Source organism: Mauremys reevesii, linkage group 2, assembly GCF_016161935.1.
Source record: "Mauremys reevesii isolate NIE-2019 linkage group 2, ASM1616193v1, whole genome shotgun sequence".
NCBI classification, from domain to species: domain Eukaryota; kingdom Metazoa; phylum Chordata; order Testudines; family Geoemydidae; genus Mauremys; species Mauremys reevesii.
In genome coordinates, this window is record NC_052624.1 from 154,399,533 (window position 1) to 154,412,951 (window position 13,419).

General features: G+C 46.4%; 1 long non-coding RNA gene across 2 annotated transcripts in view; it reads right to left on the reverse strand.

The window, feature by feature from the left end:
* Positions 1–13,419, reverse strand: part of LOC120397602 — a 112,868-nt gene that overhangs the window by 94,540 nt on the left and 4,909 nt on the right. The window contains exon 1 of one of the 2 annotated variants that reach the window (XR_005593887.1): positions 8,724–8,875. The exons of the other annotated variant lie outside the window; for it this stretch is intronic. This is a non-coding gene — a long non-coding RNA (uncharacterized LOC120397602). Of the gene's footprint in view, positions 1–8,723; positions 8,876–13,419 lie in introns of those variants that run through there. 2 annotated transcript variants of the gene reach the window in all.

Sequence of the window (13,419 nt, forward strand, 5' to 3'; positions counted from 1 at the left end):
AGACCCATTAGAGAGAGAGACATAGGGCCAGATTCTGATCTCATCATCGTAAGTGTATTTAAAGAGCTATCTGAACACACACACAAAAATGAAACAACCCCGCCCCCCCCACCAAGAAGTCCTTGGGGCACCTTAGAGACTAACAAATTGATTTGGGCATAAGCTTATGTGGGCTAGAACCCACTTCATCGGCTGCATGAAGTGAACAACACAGGAGCGAGCAGGTATAAATACACGAAAGGGTGAGGTCAGGCTAACAAGATAAATCAATTAACAGCAGGATACCAAGGGAGGAAAAATAACTTTTGAAGTGGTAAGAAAGTGGCCCATTACAGACAGTTGACAAGAAGGTGTGAGTAACAGTAGGGAGAAATTAGTATTGGGGAAATTAAGCAGGTATTGGGGACATCAGCAAGGCTGGGGAGATAAATAGAGGCCGTACATTTAAATGATCTTCATTAAGCATCTGTGTCAACACTGTGTTGGGATGAATGGGGCACATAAAGGTTATTGTTTCAGGCTGCCTGAAAATTCAGGTCTGCATCACCACATCAGTTCATGTTTTCAAGGTTACCTTCAAAACTGTAACACATCACTGGTCAGTCTACTCAATGTTTCAGATGCACAGTGGAGTTACTCCGGTTTAACTAGAAGCAGCATCTGGCCCTCTGCGCCATTTTGTTGTTCTGCAGCCTGACCCTTTGTCTTGTAAAGAACAGAAATCTGCATAGCCAAATACGTTTTCATTCTCCCTGATGACAGAATGTGAGAGCAGGTTGCAGGTGTGGCTGGAAAACTTCTCATACTCTGTATGCAGTATCTTGTCATCCAAGGTAAACACACGACTTAATGAAATTTCAAGAGAGGGAGGAGAAAGAAGGTGAGATATTTGCCTTTAAGTTCAATTCCCTTTAGTGCAGGAATAATATTTGATGAGAAACAAACTAGATGATAATCACATGCGGTGAACAAATACTGCTCAGATCCTGGATTGATCAAATGACATACAGTAATAAAAATCCAATTGATAGAACGTTGGCAGCCTGGGACAGGAATAGTTGTACATGTCCATTAACTGGTACAGCACGTGATGTAGATGTCCGATCAGTCATGGGTGGATGACAATTCTTTTGCAACAAAGGTACTTGGATCTTTTAATTTCCTTGCCTCATGGCTCCATTCAGTTCCATGTTGCATTCTCTTATTAGCAAGGACGGAATAAGGATGATAATATCTGACTCGCTCTTGCTCTGCATCTTATACAATCTTTTTCAGTAGTGCAAAGTCGGTGTAAAATGCTATCAAATCAGGCTGGTTGTATTTTACATGTACTCTGCACTAGTGCACTAAGAAACAGACCATCCATGTCAATAGCCTCAGTGTTTCCTTGTACTTTCGTCTGTGTTGTCTCGTCTTCGGCATAGACTGTAAGTTCTTTGCGGGCAAGGAGCATCTTTTTGTTCTGTTTGTACAGCACCTAGCACAACAGGATACTGGTCCACAGCTAGGCTTCCTAGGCATTATGGTCATATCAGTATTAATAATAGAACACCTTTCACTGAGAATTTCTATAGCCCAAGATTATGCTCCATAGCCCTGTACCTTGTGTCTTAATTTCCCTGTGCAAAGTGAGTTTGAAATTAGCAAATTAGAACAGTAGCATCTTACATGTACATTGCCTGGGTGTAACTATAGCTGGTCAGGAATTCTCAGACAACATATTTTTTTCTTTGGAAAATGCTGTCTTATCGAAACCAAAACAGTTTGTGGGAAAGGGCCGGTTTCAACAAATCTCCTGATTCAAACAAACAATTTCCAAACAATAAATTGACATTTTCAAAATGGAAAGTTGAGTTCCGTGGTTCCAAATTTATATTTCAAAAGGTAAACATTTTAAAAAGTCAAAATCTAAATGAAATGTTTCAAAATTAAAAGGTTTTGATGGCCCTGAGCCAGTGCCATAACAAGAGTGAGGCGAGTGAGGCACTTGCCTCAGGCGCACAAAGCTGAAGGTCGCAGAAAGTGGTGGAGAGGGGGAAAAAAAAAAATAAAAAAGCCACTGGCACAGAGATTTATAACCAGGGTGCTCTCCCCCGCGGCCCCACCTGCAGCCCCCCCACACCTCCACTGAGTGTCCCCCAACCCTGACTTGCTCCCCCACACCTTCCCGGACCCAGAGCAGAGCAGCTCCATGTTGCCTCCCTGTAGCAACTGCTGCCACAGGGTCCTAGTACCCCCCCCCCCCCATCTCCCTGCCAAGGCAGACTGACTCCGAGCCTGCCCTTCCCCCTCAGAACCTTTCATTTTTCAATGGGACCCTCCAGCAGCATAGCGGACCCCCCCCGCCTACAGTCACCGCTCCTGCCCAATGCTGGACAAGGAGGCAGCCCCATCCCTCACCCCCAGTGAGGCTACAGTCAGGGGCAACTTCAGGGGCGGAGGCGCACGCAGCACCCCTGGCACCCACCACGGGGGAGGTGAGGGAGATTCATGGACCTGAGAGGCGCCCTAGGAGCACATGCAGTGACAGTGGTGGGGGTGAGTGTGCTGCTGGGAGGGCAGGAAAGGAGGGCTCCTCCCCCAGAGCTTGCCGCTGCCAGCAGGGAAAGGGCTGGGGGGAGTCCTCCTCTCTGGCCCCTGTCCTGGAGCAGCCTGCCTGCACCCTAAACTCATCCCCAGCCCTGCCCCACCCCACCCCAGAGCCCACACCCCCAGTCAGAGCTTTCACCCCCTCACTGCACCCTCAACCTTCTGCCCGAGCCCTGAGCCCCTCCAGCACCCCAATCACTTCATCCCCAGTCCCAGCCTGAGCCCTCACCCCCCACACACACACACCCCAACCCTCTGCCCCAGCCCTGAGCCTCTCCCACACCCCAAACCTCTCATCTGCAGGCACAACCCACAGCCCTCACCCCTGCACCCCATCCCTCTACACCCCTCCCATCCCCAATCTTCCTCCCAGAACCTGCACCCCCTGTCTCTGCACCCCTCCCATCCCCAAACTCCCTCCCAGAGCCTGCACCCCAAATCCCTGCTCCAGCCTAGGGCCTGCACCCCAGACCTCCTCCCTCTCTCAAACGCCCTCCTAGAGCCTTGGGCGGGTGTGGGGGTGGAGTTTGGGTGGGGGCGGGTTCTCGGCACCACCAAAATTTCTGCAAACCTGCCACCCCTGATCCTGCCCTGCAGACCTTAACTCCCAGCATTCTCAGGACACATGCTGATCCCTAGTGGCTGATAAGTATCAGTGATGTTGGGTGCTGATATCCAGCGCCTCCCTCCTCTCTTAACCTGTGAGTCCCTCTCTGGATTGGAACTGGACTGGAACCAAAGACCATCTTGGAAGCAACATTACCAGCCCAAGCAGTCAAAAATCATGAGTTAGACCCCCCAAAATCACAGGCTCTACCGCCGCCGCTTCATTCATTCTTCGGCGGCAGGCCCTTCCCTCCGAGAGGGACTGTGGGACCCGCCGCCGAATTGACACCACCGAGCCGGCCCTGGGGGAGGGTGCAATTTTATATTCTTGCCTGGGGCGCAAAAATACCTAGTTACGACTCTGCCCTGAGCTCCTGAACCAGTGTCTGATAAGTAGTGCCATCCCTAGAAATGTCAAAGAACTGCAACTAAACGTACTAGAAAAGCTAAACTGTAAAAGAGAGAGAGAGAGAGCGCGAGCGCGGTTTCTAAATATGTGCAAAGAGACTTGTTAAAGGAAAGGGATATCTGTAAATCTAAATGTTAACTAATCACACAACACTTTTTCCCACATGCATAATTAGAGAGCTGCCTAACCAAACTCTTTTTAACTCTCCCAAACCCACCCTCGCTTAGGGAAGGAAGCCAACAGGATCTGGTGTATGACCCAGGACCCCAATACCAGCACCTGATATGTAGCACCATCCCTAGAAATAGAAAAGGAACACAGCAAAAGTGTGAAAAAAAAGTTAGACCCAGATCCACAAAGGGACTTAAATGCTCTGACCACATCATCATCCAGTTTTGCCATCTGTGGGACAGTTATTTCACCCTTCGCTTGTGCAAATGGATTGTATTGGACTTGTGGGCTTTGAGCTGTTGGTGATCATTTGTTTTATTCTTTAAACTCCTTCCTCTTATCTATCTTAGGTACTGAGAAGGCATCCACCTCTATTGTATTTGAGTGCCTCACAGTCTTTAATGTATTTACCCTCACAACCCCCTCTGTGGTAGGGCAGTGATATTACCCCCAGTTTTCAGATGGGGAACTAGGGCACAGAAAGACTAAGTCCCAGATCCTCAAAGGTATTTAGGCTCCTAACTCCCATTAAAATCAATGGAAGTTAGGCACCTAAATATCTTTGCAGATCTGGGCATAAGTGACTTGCCCAAGGTCACACTGGAAATCTGTGGCAGAGCAGGAAATTGAATCTTGGCTAGTACCCTAACCACTAGGCCATCCTTCATGCATTTTCCATGTGAATTCTGTGCTGGTAGACAGGCCAGACTGACAGCCCTGGTGACTGGCGCCAGCGCAGCTCTGTCTTTAGGGCATCCGAGACCCAGAGGAAAATAAAACTTAAGCAAAATTAACACAGCATCACCACAGTTCTAGGCTCCATTCATAGTTATTCATTGAATGGAACAGCCGCTCCATAGGAAAAGTTGCAGTTGCTCTAGTACCCCAGGTGGTTCCAGGTGAGGGCCTTCTGCAACTGAAGTAGGACTTCACTGAACAGTCTCAGCGTAGTAATGATCATACATAGAACTAAGGCCAGATACAGTGCTCCACCCAGAATGCTGAGCCACCAGCTAGACAACCTTGGTTTAATCGACAGAACAAGTACAGCACAGACAGTAGCAAATACACACTTCCCCCATACTGCTCTGCCAACATGCCCCGACCCTGTCCTGCTGGGGCCACCTCTCGGCAGGAAAGAGGAGCTCATTCCACTTCCCCAATCCAATCCAAATCCTCTCTGCTGAGGCTGCCAGCAAGGATGCCAAATACTACTAATTTCAGTAGTGGTGTGGACTTCAGCCCAATGGGAAACATACCAACCAGGAAGCTTACTGTACGTGCATGGCACCAGGGAAGGGAGTTTATTTTCCGGTAACAGCCCAAGACTTCTTTACAATGAGAGAACACTAAACAGAGAAGGTGTTAACCCAACACCCTACTGATTTTTTTACTAAAAGAGATCCTTGTCACTGAAAGAGCTGCTACGGTCTATTGGGTAAATCAGATGCATTTTAAAATACCCTAGGAAGATATTTACACAATAATCTGTAATGGTTCCAAAGGAGCCATTAGTGTCATTAGGTAAATAAATGTTTTTGGAACATACAGTCTTTGCAAGGAGGGGGAAAAAAGAATTTGCACATAAAGGACCTCGTGTGCATTTTGACTGTAGATCGTAGCACTTGTCAGATAAAGAACTTGATACAGCAACTCTGGGAGAGTTTGTTATTTTTATTTATAAATTATTTTCATCACATGCTCCCTTCTCACCCCCCCCCCCAAAAGAAAAAAGAAAAAAAGAAACTGGTAAAATTTCAGCCCTGTGCAGAGGAACAGTACCAGACTTGTGTGTGATGACTGCAATCTTTAGTCATGAACAGGGATTCAACTGGGGACTACCAGGGAACCTCTACAACTTGAGCTAACAGATGTGGGAGCTATAAGAACAGCCGTACCGGGTCAGACCAAAGGTCCATCTAGCCCAGTATCTGTCTACCGACAGTGGCCAATGCCAGGTGCCCCAGAGGGAGTGAACCTAACAGGCAATGATCAAGTGATTTCTCTCCTGCCATCCATCTCCATCCTCTGGCAAACAGACAGGGGCGGCTCTACCTTTTTGGCCGCCCCAAGCAGTCATGCGCGGGAGGCGCCCCGGAGCCGCGGGAGCAGCGGACCTCTGGTCCCGCGTGGCTCGGCTGGACCTCCCACGGTTCGTGGGTCCAGCGGCTCCGCTTGAGCTGCCGCAGTCATGCCTGCGGGAGGTCCAGCTGAGCCGCGGGACGAGCGCCCCCTCCGCAGTCATGCCTGCGGCAGGTCCGGTAGTCCCGGGGCTCCGGTGGACCTCCCGCAGGCATGACTGCGGCAGGTCCGCCGACCCACCCTGCCGGCCCCTCCCCCCGGCTGCAGGGGACGGGCCGCTCCTCGGCTCGCAGCAGCAGGATGAGCTGGGGCCCCAGCCTTTTGCCGCCCCCTAGATTTTGCCGCCCTAGGCACCAGCTTGTTTTGCTGGTGCCTAGAGCCGCACCTGCAAACAGAGGCTAGGGACACCATTCTTACCCATCCTAGCTAATAGCCATTTATGGATTTAGCCACCATGAATTTATCCAGTTCCCTTTTAAACACTGTTATAGTCCTGGCCTTCACAACCTCCTCAGGTAAGGAGTTCCACAAGTTGACTGTGTGCTGCGTGAAGAAGAACTTCCTTTTATTTGTTTTAAACCTGCTGCCTATTAATTTCATTTGGTGACCCCTAGTTCTTGTATTATGGGAATAAGTAAATAACTTTTCCTTATCCACTTTCTCAACATCACTCATGATTTTATATACCTCTATCATATCCCCCCTTAGTCTTCTCTTTTCCAAGCTGAAGAGTCCTAGCCTCTTTAATCTTTCCTCGTATGGGACCCTCTCTAAATCCCTAATCATTTTAGTTGCCCTTTTCTGAACCTTTTCTAGTGCTAGAATATCTTTTTTGAGGTGAGGAGACCACATCTGTACACAGTATTCGAGATGTGGGCGTACCATGGATTTATATAAGGGCAATAATATAGTCTCAGTCTTATTGTCTATCCCCTTTTTGAATGATTCCTAACATCCTGTTTGCTTTTTTGACCGCCTCTGCACACTGCGTGGACATCTTCAGAGAACTATCCACGATGACTCCAAGATCTTTTTCCTGACTCGTTGTAGCTAAATTAGCCCCCCATCATGTTGTATGTATAGTTGGGGTTATTTTTTCCAATGTGCATTACTTTACATTTATCCACATTAAATTTCATTTGCCATTTTGTTGCCCAATCACTTAGTTTTGTGAGATCTTTTTGAAGTTCTTCACAATCTGCTTTGGTCTTAACTATCTTGAGTAGTTTAGTATCATCTGCAAACTTTGCCACCTCACTGTTCACCCCTTTCTCCAGATCATTTATGAATAAATTGAATAGGATTGGTCCTAGGACTGACCCTTGGGGAACACCACTAGTTACCCCTCTCCATTCTGAGAATTTACCATTAATTCCTACCCTTTGTTCCCTGTCCTTTAACCAGCTGTAACATTTATAGCCTCTGCAGACCAAGTACAGAATGGGATGTGTAATAGAGGGTTAAATGAACCAAGCAGCCCCGGAGTAGGCATTTATGGGATAACCTGCCTCTAAGGAAAGTTTCTTCCTCACTCCCAATAGTTAGAGGTTGGTTTAAGCCCTGAAGCATGAGGATTTCTATCCCTACCGGTACCTTGTTTATTTTTTAATCTTTACTATTATAACTCTAGATAGTCTTATGATCTATATAGCGGTCTAATCCTATTTATCAGGATCCAGTATAGCAATGCTACCATCTGGAGGAATTTACAATCTACACACAAATGTCTGATTAACAATCGAGGTTGGTGCCAGGAAAATGTGACATTTTTCAGGATTGTCTAAGTCTCTCTTTAGCAAGACTAAAAATTAGTGATTTCTGGTCACGGACAGAGCGCCTGCTGATTAGAGACACTTCAGATAGATTTTATGAGCAATAATTACACATTGCCAGTGTATCGGTGCTATTCACACAGGCAGGGCCGGCTCCAGGTTTTTTGGCAGCAAGCTGGTGTGCGAATCTACCCTGCCATACACTAACTGTCCATGTGGATCCTGCTGACTCACTCTCCTTGATCCTACTCCCACTTCAAAACAGGGGAGATCAAAGCACACTAAGGAACTGTTAGTGCAAGTCAGCAGGGTCCATACAGACAGTTAGTGTATAGCAGGCTAATGTAGGGTTGATTGACACCCCCACTTGCCACAAACTAAATGTTAGTGTGGACACACCCAGAGTCTTTGTTTTCAGGCTAAAACAGATTGCTAATAATGGGGGAGTTTTTTCCACTAGCTGACGCAAATATCCCCTGGCAAATATTGACTGACAACATTCCAAGGATAAAATGCACCCATATGCAGAGGGCCAGCACAGGCCCTGTGCCCCACGGAAGTCTTACAAACAGGGTGTAAGTAGAGCATTGGTGTTGTGTTGCGCCAGCAGAAAAAAAGACAAATTCAACTTCCTCTCCATAGGCACCATTGTTGGTTGAAATTACATGAATTGTGAAGGAAAAGAAACACCTCAGCATTCCCCCCTAGCTTTTTAAACAAAACAAAACCAAAAAAAAAAAAAAAACCACACACAACATACTTTCTAATGTTAACAGCAAAAGCATCAATTTCTCAGGATGTTGAAACTCACAGTGTTTTAATTTAGCTCTCCTGGGTGGCTAGACAGAAGGCTTTGACCTGCAGGATTAGCCACGCAACAATCTTCAGGAGCTCTACAGTAACATTTTTAGAAGAAGGGCATTTATGGCTTGTCTTCTGTGTGTTACTCTAAAGCCACTACGGACCGTGAGACTAGCTCTTTGGTTTGCTCTGGGCCACCAAAATGCATTATCAGATGAGCATGTTGCAAAGTCACTCCACCATCACAGGAAGGAGAAAAAGGAAAAGAGATAACAGAAATCAAAATCACTCACCAGCTAGAAGGAAAGCTAATGCAGTCTGCCGCACCCAGATGCAAAATGGCTATTTTAGGGCTACAGCCACTTCTTTCTCCTCAATGTAAAGGAGTAGCTACCAGAAAAACATGCTGGGAAAGGCCTCTGCCAAAAGGTGTCTTGCAATGAGCTTGAATCTTGTTTCATGCCAGTTTTACACTGGGGTATTTCTACTCATTAGCATGGAGTTATTCCTGGGTTGCACAGGTGTGAATGAGGTTAGGCCTATAGTCAGTTAACATACTGCAAGCCCTATTGAGGCTTTTTGAGAAAGGAAAGGGATAGAAGAGTGTTTGTAGATCTAGGCAAAAAAGCTTAATACTTTGTATTGAGCTAGGGACCAAACCTACACACAATTACTACCATATGTATCATTGCTCTTTGTAGGTGAAATTTACCCCTATTTGCACACTTTAGATTCATTTAAACTCACAAAATAAGTCTTAATTGGCACATAGGCCCTGCCCTGGGGTGAATTTCACCCACGCATAGTTCCTTTGGGCCTGATTAGGTTATCAGCTACAGCTGTGTCTATCAAGAGGCATTCTGTTGTAGTTAGGCTGCTGTAAATCAGACCTACTGACATCAGCAATGCAATTACTGACCATTTGTAATTGTGTTTTGCAGGGTTGTTTTAGCATGCAGGCATCTACACTCTAGAGCAGGGGTGGGCAATAACTTTAGCAGGGGGGCCACTCCATGAATTTTGGTCAGTTGTCCTGGACTGCACATTTCTACTATATTAATGGAGGGGGTGCAGGGTCTGGGAGGGAGTTTGGGTGCAGGAGGGAGCTCTAGGCTGGTGCAGAGTGTGGGGGTGCAGGAGGGGGTATGAGGTGCAGGCTCTGGCAGGTGGCTCCCAGACGGTGGCTCAGCAGGGCTCAGGCAGGCTACCTGCCTGCCATGGCCCCACACTGCTGCCGGAAGTGGCTGCGGCCGGTTGCTGCTGGCACGTCTCTGCGGGCCTCTTGGGGGGAAAGGGGCACCGGGTCTCCGTGCACTGCCTGCGCTTGCAAGCACCATCCCCGCAGCTCCCATTGGCTGTGAGGATCTTGCTGGGGGCAGGGTCAGCATGAGGAGCTGCTCCCCACCCTGCCAGGGGCGCGCAGAGACATACTAGCAGCAGCTGGCCACTTCCGGGAGTGGCATGGGGCCACCACAGGCAGGCAGCCTGCCAGAGCACCCCACTGTGCCGTGTAACTTTTAGCAACCCGGAGATCATGACGGGGCAGCCAAAGAGCCTGGCAGGCCAGACAGAAATGTTAGACAGGCCGGATCTGGACCTGTATTTTGCCCACCCCTGAGCTAGAGCAAATGGAGATGCACATTTTAAAAACATAAATTAATAAAACAGCTCTTGCTCTCTGTCATATATATTTAGATTGATACTAAGTTAAAAAGGGGGTTTCTAACCAAGACTCCAAGCACCACTGTTGTTAATTCCAAAACCAAATAAAATTATACAGCCAACAGAACACAAAACTCTCCTCTAATATATAGACAGATAAATAGATAGATATTAATTAGAGGGGAGTTTATGTATATATCTATTAACATAATATATTTATATGTATTTATAAATATATATCTATTAGAGAAAAGGCACGTCTCTTTCTTCCTATTGAATTTCAGAGGTCTGTTGCAAAACATGGAGGTGTTGGAATTGCAAGACTCTTCTTATGAAAGTGTTGAGTAACTTAAATGTAGGGGTCATTTCCTGCTCCCCCTATGTGAGAGAGAGAGAGAGAGAAAGGGTGTATGGTGATAAATGAAAATATTATTTTGTATTAAAATATGCAGGTTTGAAATGTGTTTGATACCTAAAAAACAGAGCCCACTCCAATGACCGTCAGTATCGGGAAATTCAGACTCTCTCCACCCACAGATCTGCAGATAAACAATCCACGTTGCAGTCCAATATGTGTCTCCCCTTTCAGAACTGCGCACACATTTGCTACAAGGGAGCGGAAGGGGGCAAAGATTAAATATTTATTCTCTGATGAAAACTGATATAGAAACTTGTTCAGAACATTTTACTGAACATAAATAATAACTTTGTCATTCAATCTCCTTTTGGTAAACACATCAGTTAAACAATCCGGTCTCTTCTAGATCTCAGAACACCCGGGCGCTGGCGCATCCTCTTGGCTTTTCACTAAAGGTGAAATTCACCCCTACTACACAGGGGCCAGCAAAAAACATTGTGCGTCACTTAAAATATCAGAGCCGGCCATGCGCACTGAACCCATCAGGACAAGCATGAGTCCTATGCACTATATAATCCCTATTTGGAAGGCTTAAGAAGTACACAATCCTTGAGCTGGCCCTCTGCACAAGGCGAGTTTAGACTGTAAGCACATTGGGGCAAGGGCCATATATTTGTTCTGGGTTTGTACAGCACCTAGCACAATGGAGTCTGGGTCCATGGATGGGGCTCCTAGGCTCTACCACAGAACAAATACATTACTAATAAGAAATAGTAATAATGAATACTTGGTAACTAAATACCTTTCACTCTACAGCTGGCCCAGTGCTTGTGATCAGCTTAGGCAGGTCTGTTGTCATTCCCGAGAACACTGGGGGCAAGACTTCCTCAGGGATCCTGAGCCATGGGACACTTTCTAGGAGGAGGCTGCGGGCTGGTTTTAGGGCGTGATGAAAGTCTTGTTTTCTTTGGCAGGGCTCGGTGCCTACTTCCATGGCCTCCTCATCGTAGTATCCAAGTGCCTTCCCAACACTAATGCGTTTAGACTCGCCACCCCTCTGGGAGTTAGGGAAATGTTTTATCCCTGATTTACAGACGTGGAAAAGGAAGCACAAGAGGGGTCATGAAATTTGTTTCAGTTCCCATACGAGTCTGTAGGCGAGCCAGTGCTGAACCCTGCAAGAAGTCAGCCTAGGTGGTCTTAGGTCTTTCTGGCCTTAAAATCTATGGGTGACATCCCAACCCTATTGAAGTCCATGGGATTATTACTATTGACTTCAGTTGGGCCAGGATTTGATCCAACAACTCTCCTGAGGCCCTGTTGACCATTCCTCTTTCTTGTTCTTCATATTTGCTACCCCGACACTATTTTCGTTGCTTTTTTTGTAATAATTGGGGATCAATCCATATTTAACTGGTATGTGAGTGGGGGGAAATAAGCTTAAAGTGTGTATATGCTATTGTGAATAGGGAGGGATTTAAACCTGAGTATAAGTGCTGTCTTGAATTGAGGCCTCACATTGCTATTGATGGACATGATTTAAATCAATGTCTCACACTCACACAGAGGCCTAGCCATTGAGGCAGTGTTTCCTAGTGGATAGAGCCCTGGCTTAGGACTCAGGAGACCCAGGTTCTATTCCTGGTTCTATCCTTAGCCTGCTATGTGACTTAGGGCAAGTCACTTCCCTTCTCTCTGCCTTGGTTTCCTATCTGTAAAATGGGCAGATACTGACCTCCTTTGTAAACTGCTTGGAGAGCTCCTGATGGAAAATTCTCTATGATTATGATGGCTTCCCACTAACCCTTCCTGTTGCTAGCTTTAGGAGTGGAGCCTCAGGTAGGTAAATGTCACCCCATTTGGGTTGCCTAGTGGACAGAGTACTTATCTGGGCCTTAGGACACCTGGGTTCTAGTCTCAGCTCTGCCCCTGGCCTGCTAGGTAACTTTGGGCAAGTCACTACCCCTCTCTATGCCTCAGTTTCCCCCTCTGTAATACTGACCTCCTCTGAAAAGTGCTTTGAGAGCTACTGACAGAGAGAGCTAGATATTATTGTGACAGGTTTCAGAGTCATAGTCGTGTTAGTCTGTATCAGCAAAAACAATGAGGAGTCCTTGTGGCACCTTAGAGATTAACAAATTTATTTGGGCATAAACTTTCATGGGCTAAAACCCCGTGGACACCTAGTTGTTTTTGCAGATATTATTGTATATTTCCCAGGAATTATTCTCATTTACATGAACAGCCCTTTACAGTGCTCTGATATTTATTCCCACGTTAAGGCCCCTTTCCATTACCAGAGCAGCACAAAGGGGCTTTAGTGTAAATGAGACTCCAGCCCACAGATTTTAAGGCCGGAAGAGATCATTAAAGATCATCTACTCTCACTTCCTGCAAAACACAGGCCACAGAATTTCCCCCATGATTCCTGCGGTGGAGAAATTATGCAATGTTACCAATTCTATTGTGTGCAGTACAGAGTTAGCACTGAGAAATGACAGGGATATAGACCAAGGGTAGTAGATTGTGGGTGGATGTTAATTTCCATGTGCTTGTGCACTGATTTCAAGTTATAAATCTAACCCCAGATGATTATATTCAGTCACAGCCGGCAAACAAGTTTGATCCTGCAGTAATTGACACTTAATTCTTCTCCTGATAGCCATCAAACCCTGAATGTTTGCTAACACACCATATCCAGTGGCACTGAGTTCCTAACACATTTAACATTAGGTAACAACAAGAAAAAAATTCTTGCCAGTTGAACTCGCTTGCCAGTAATAATCACGAAACCAAACACAACCAGCGGTGCAAACACAACTGAAACAAATTAGTTTAAAAATCTGGCCAAACATCACTGGCAAATGTTTTTCAGCACTCATGCAGCTCTCATTCCAGTACGCATCATGGGGAAGCATGGCCAAAGGGAGAGAAATCAGAAAAAGAAAAGGAAGGCTAAATACCAGAGA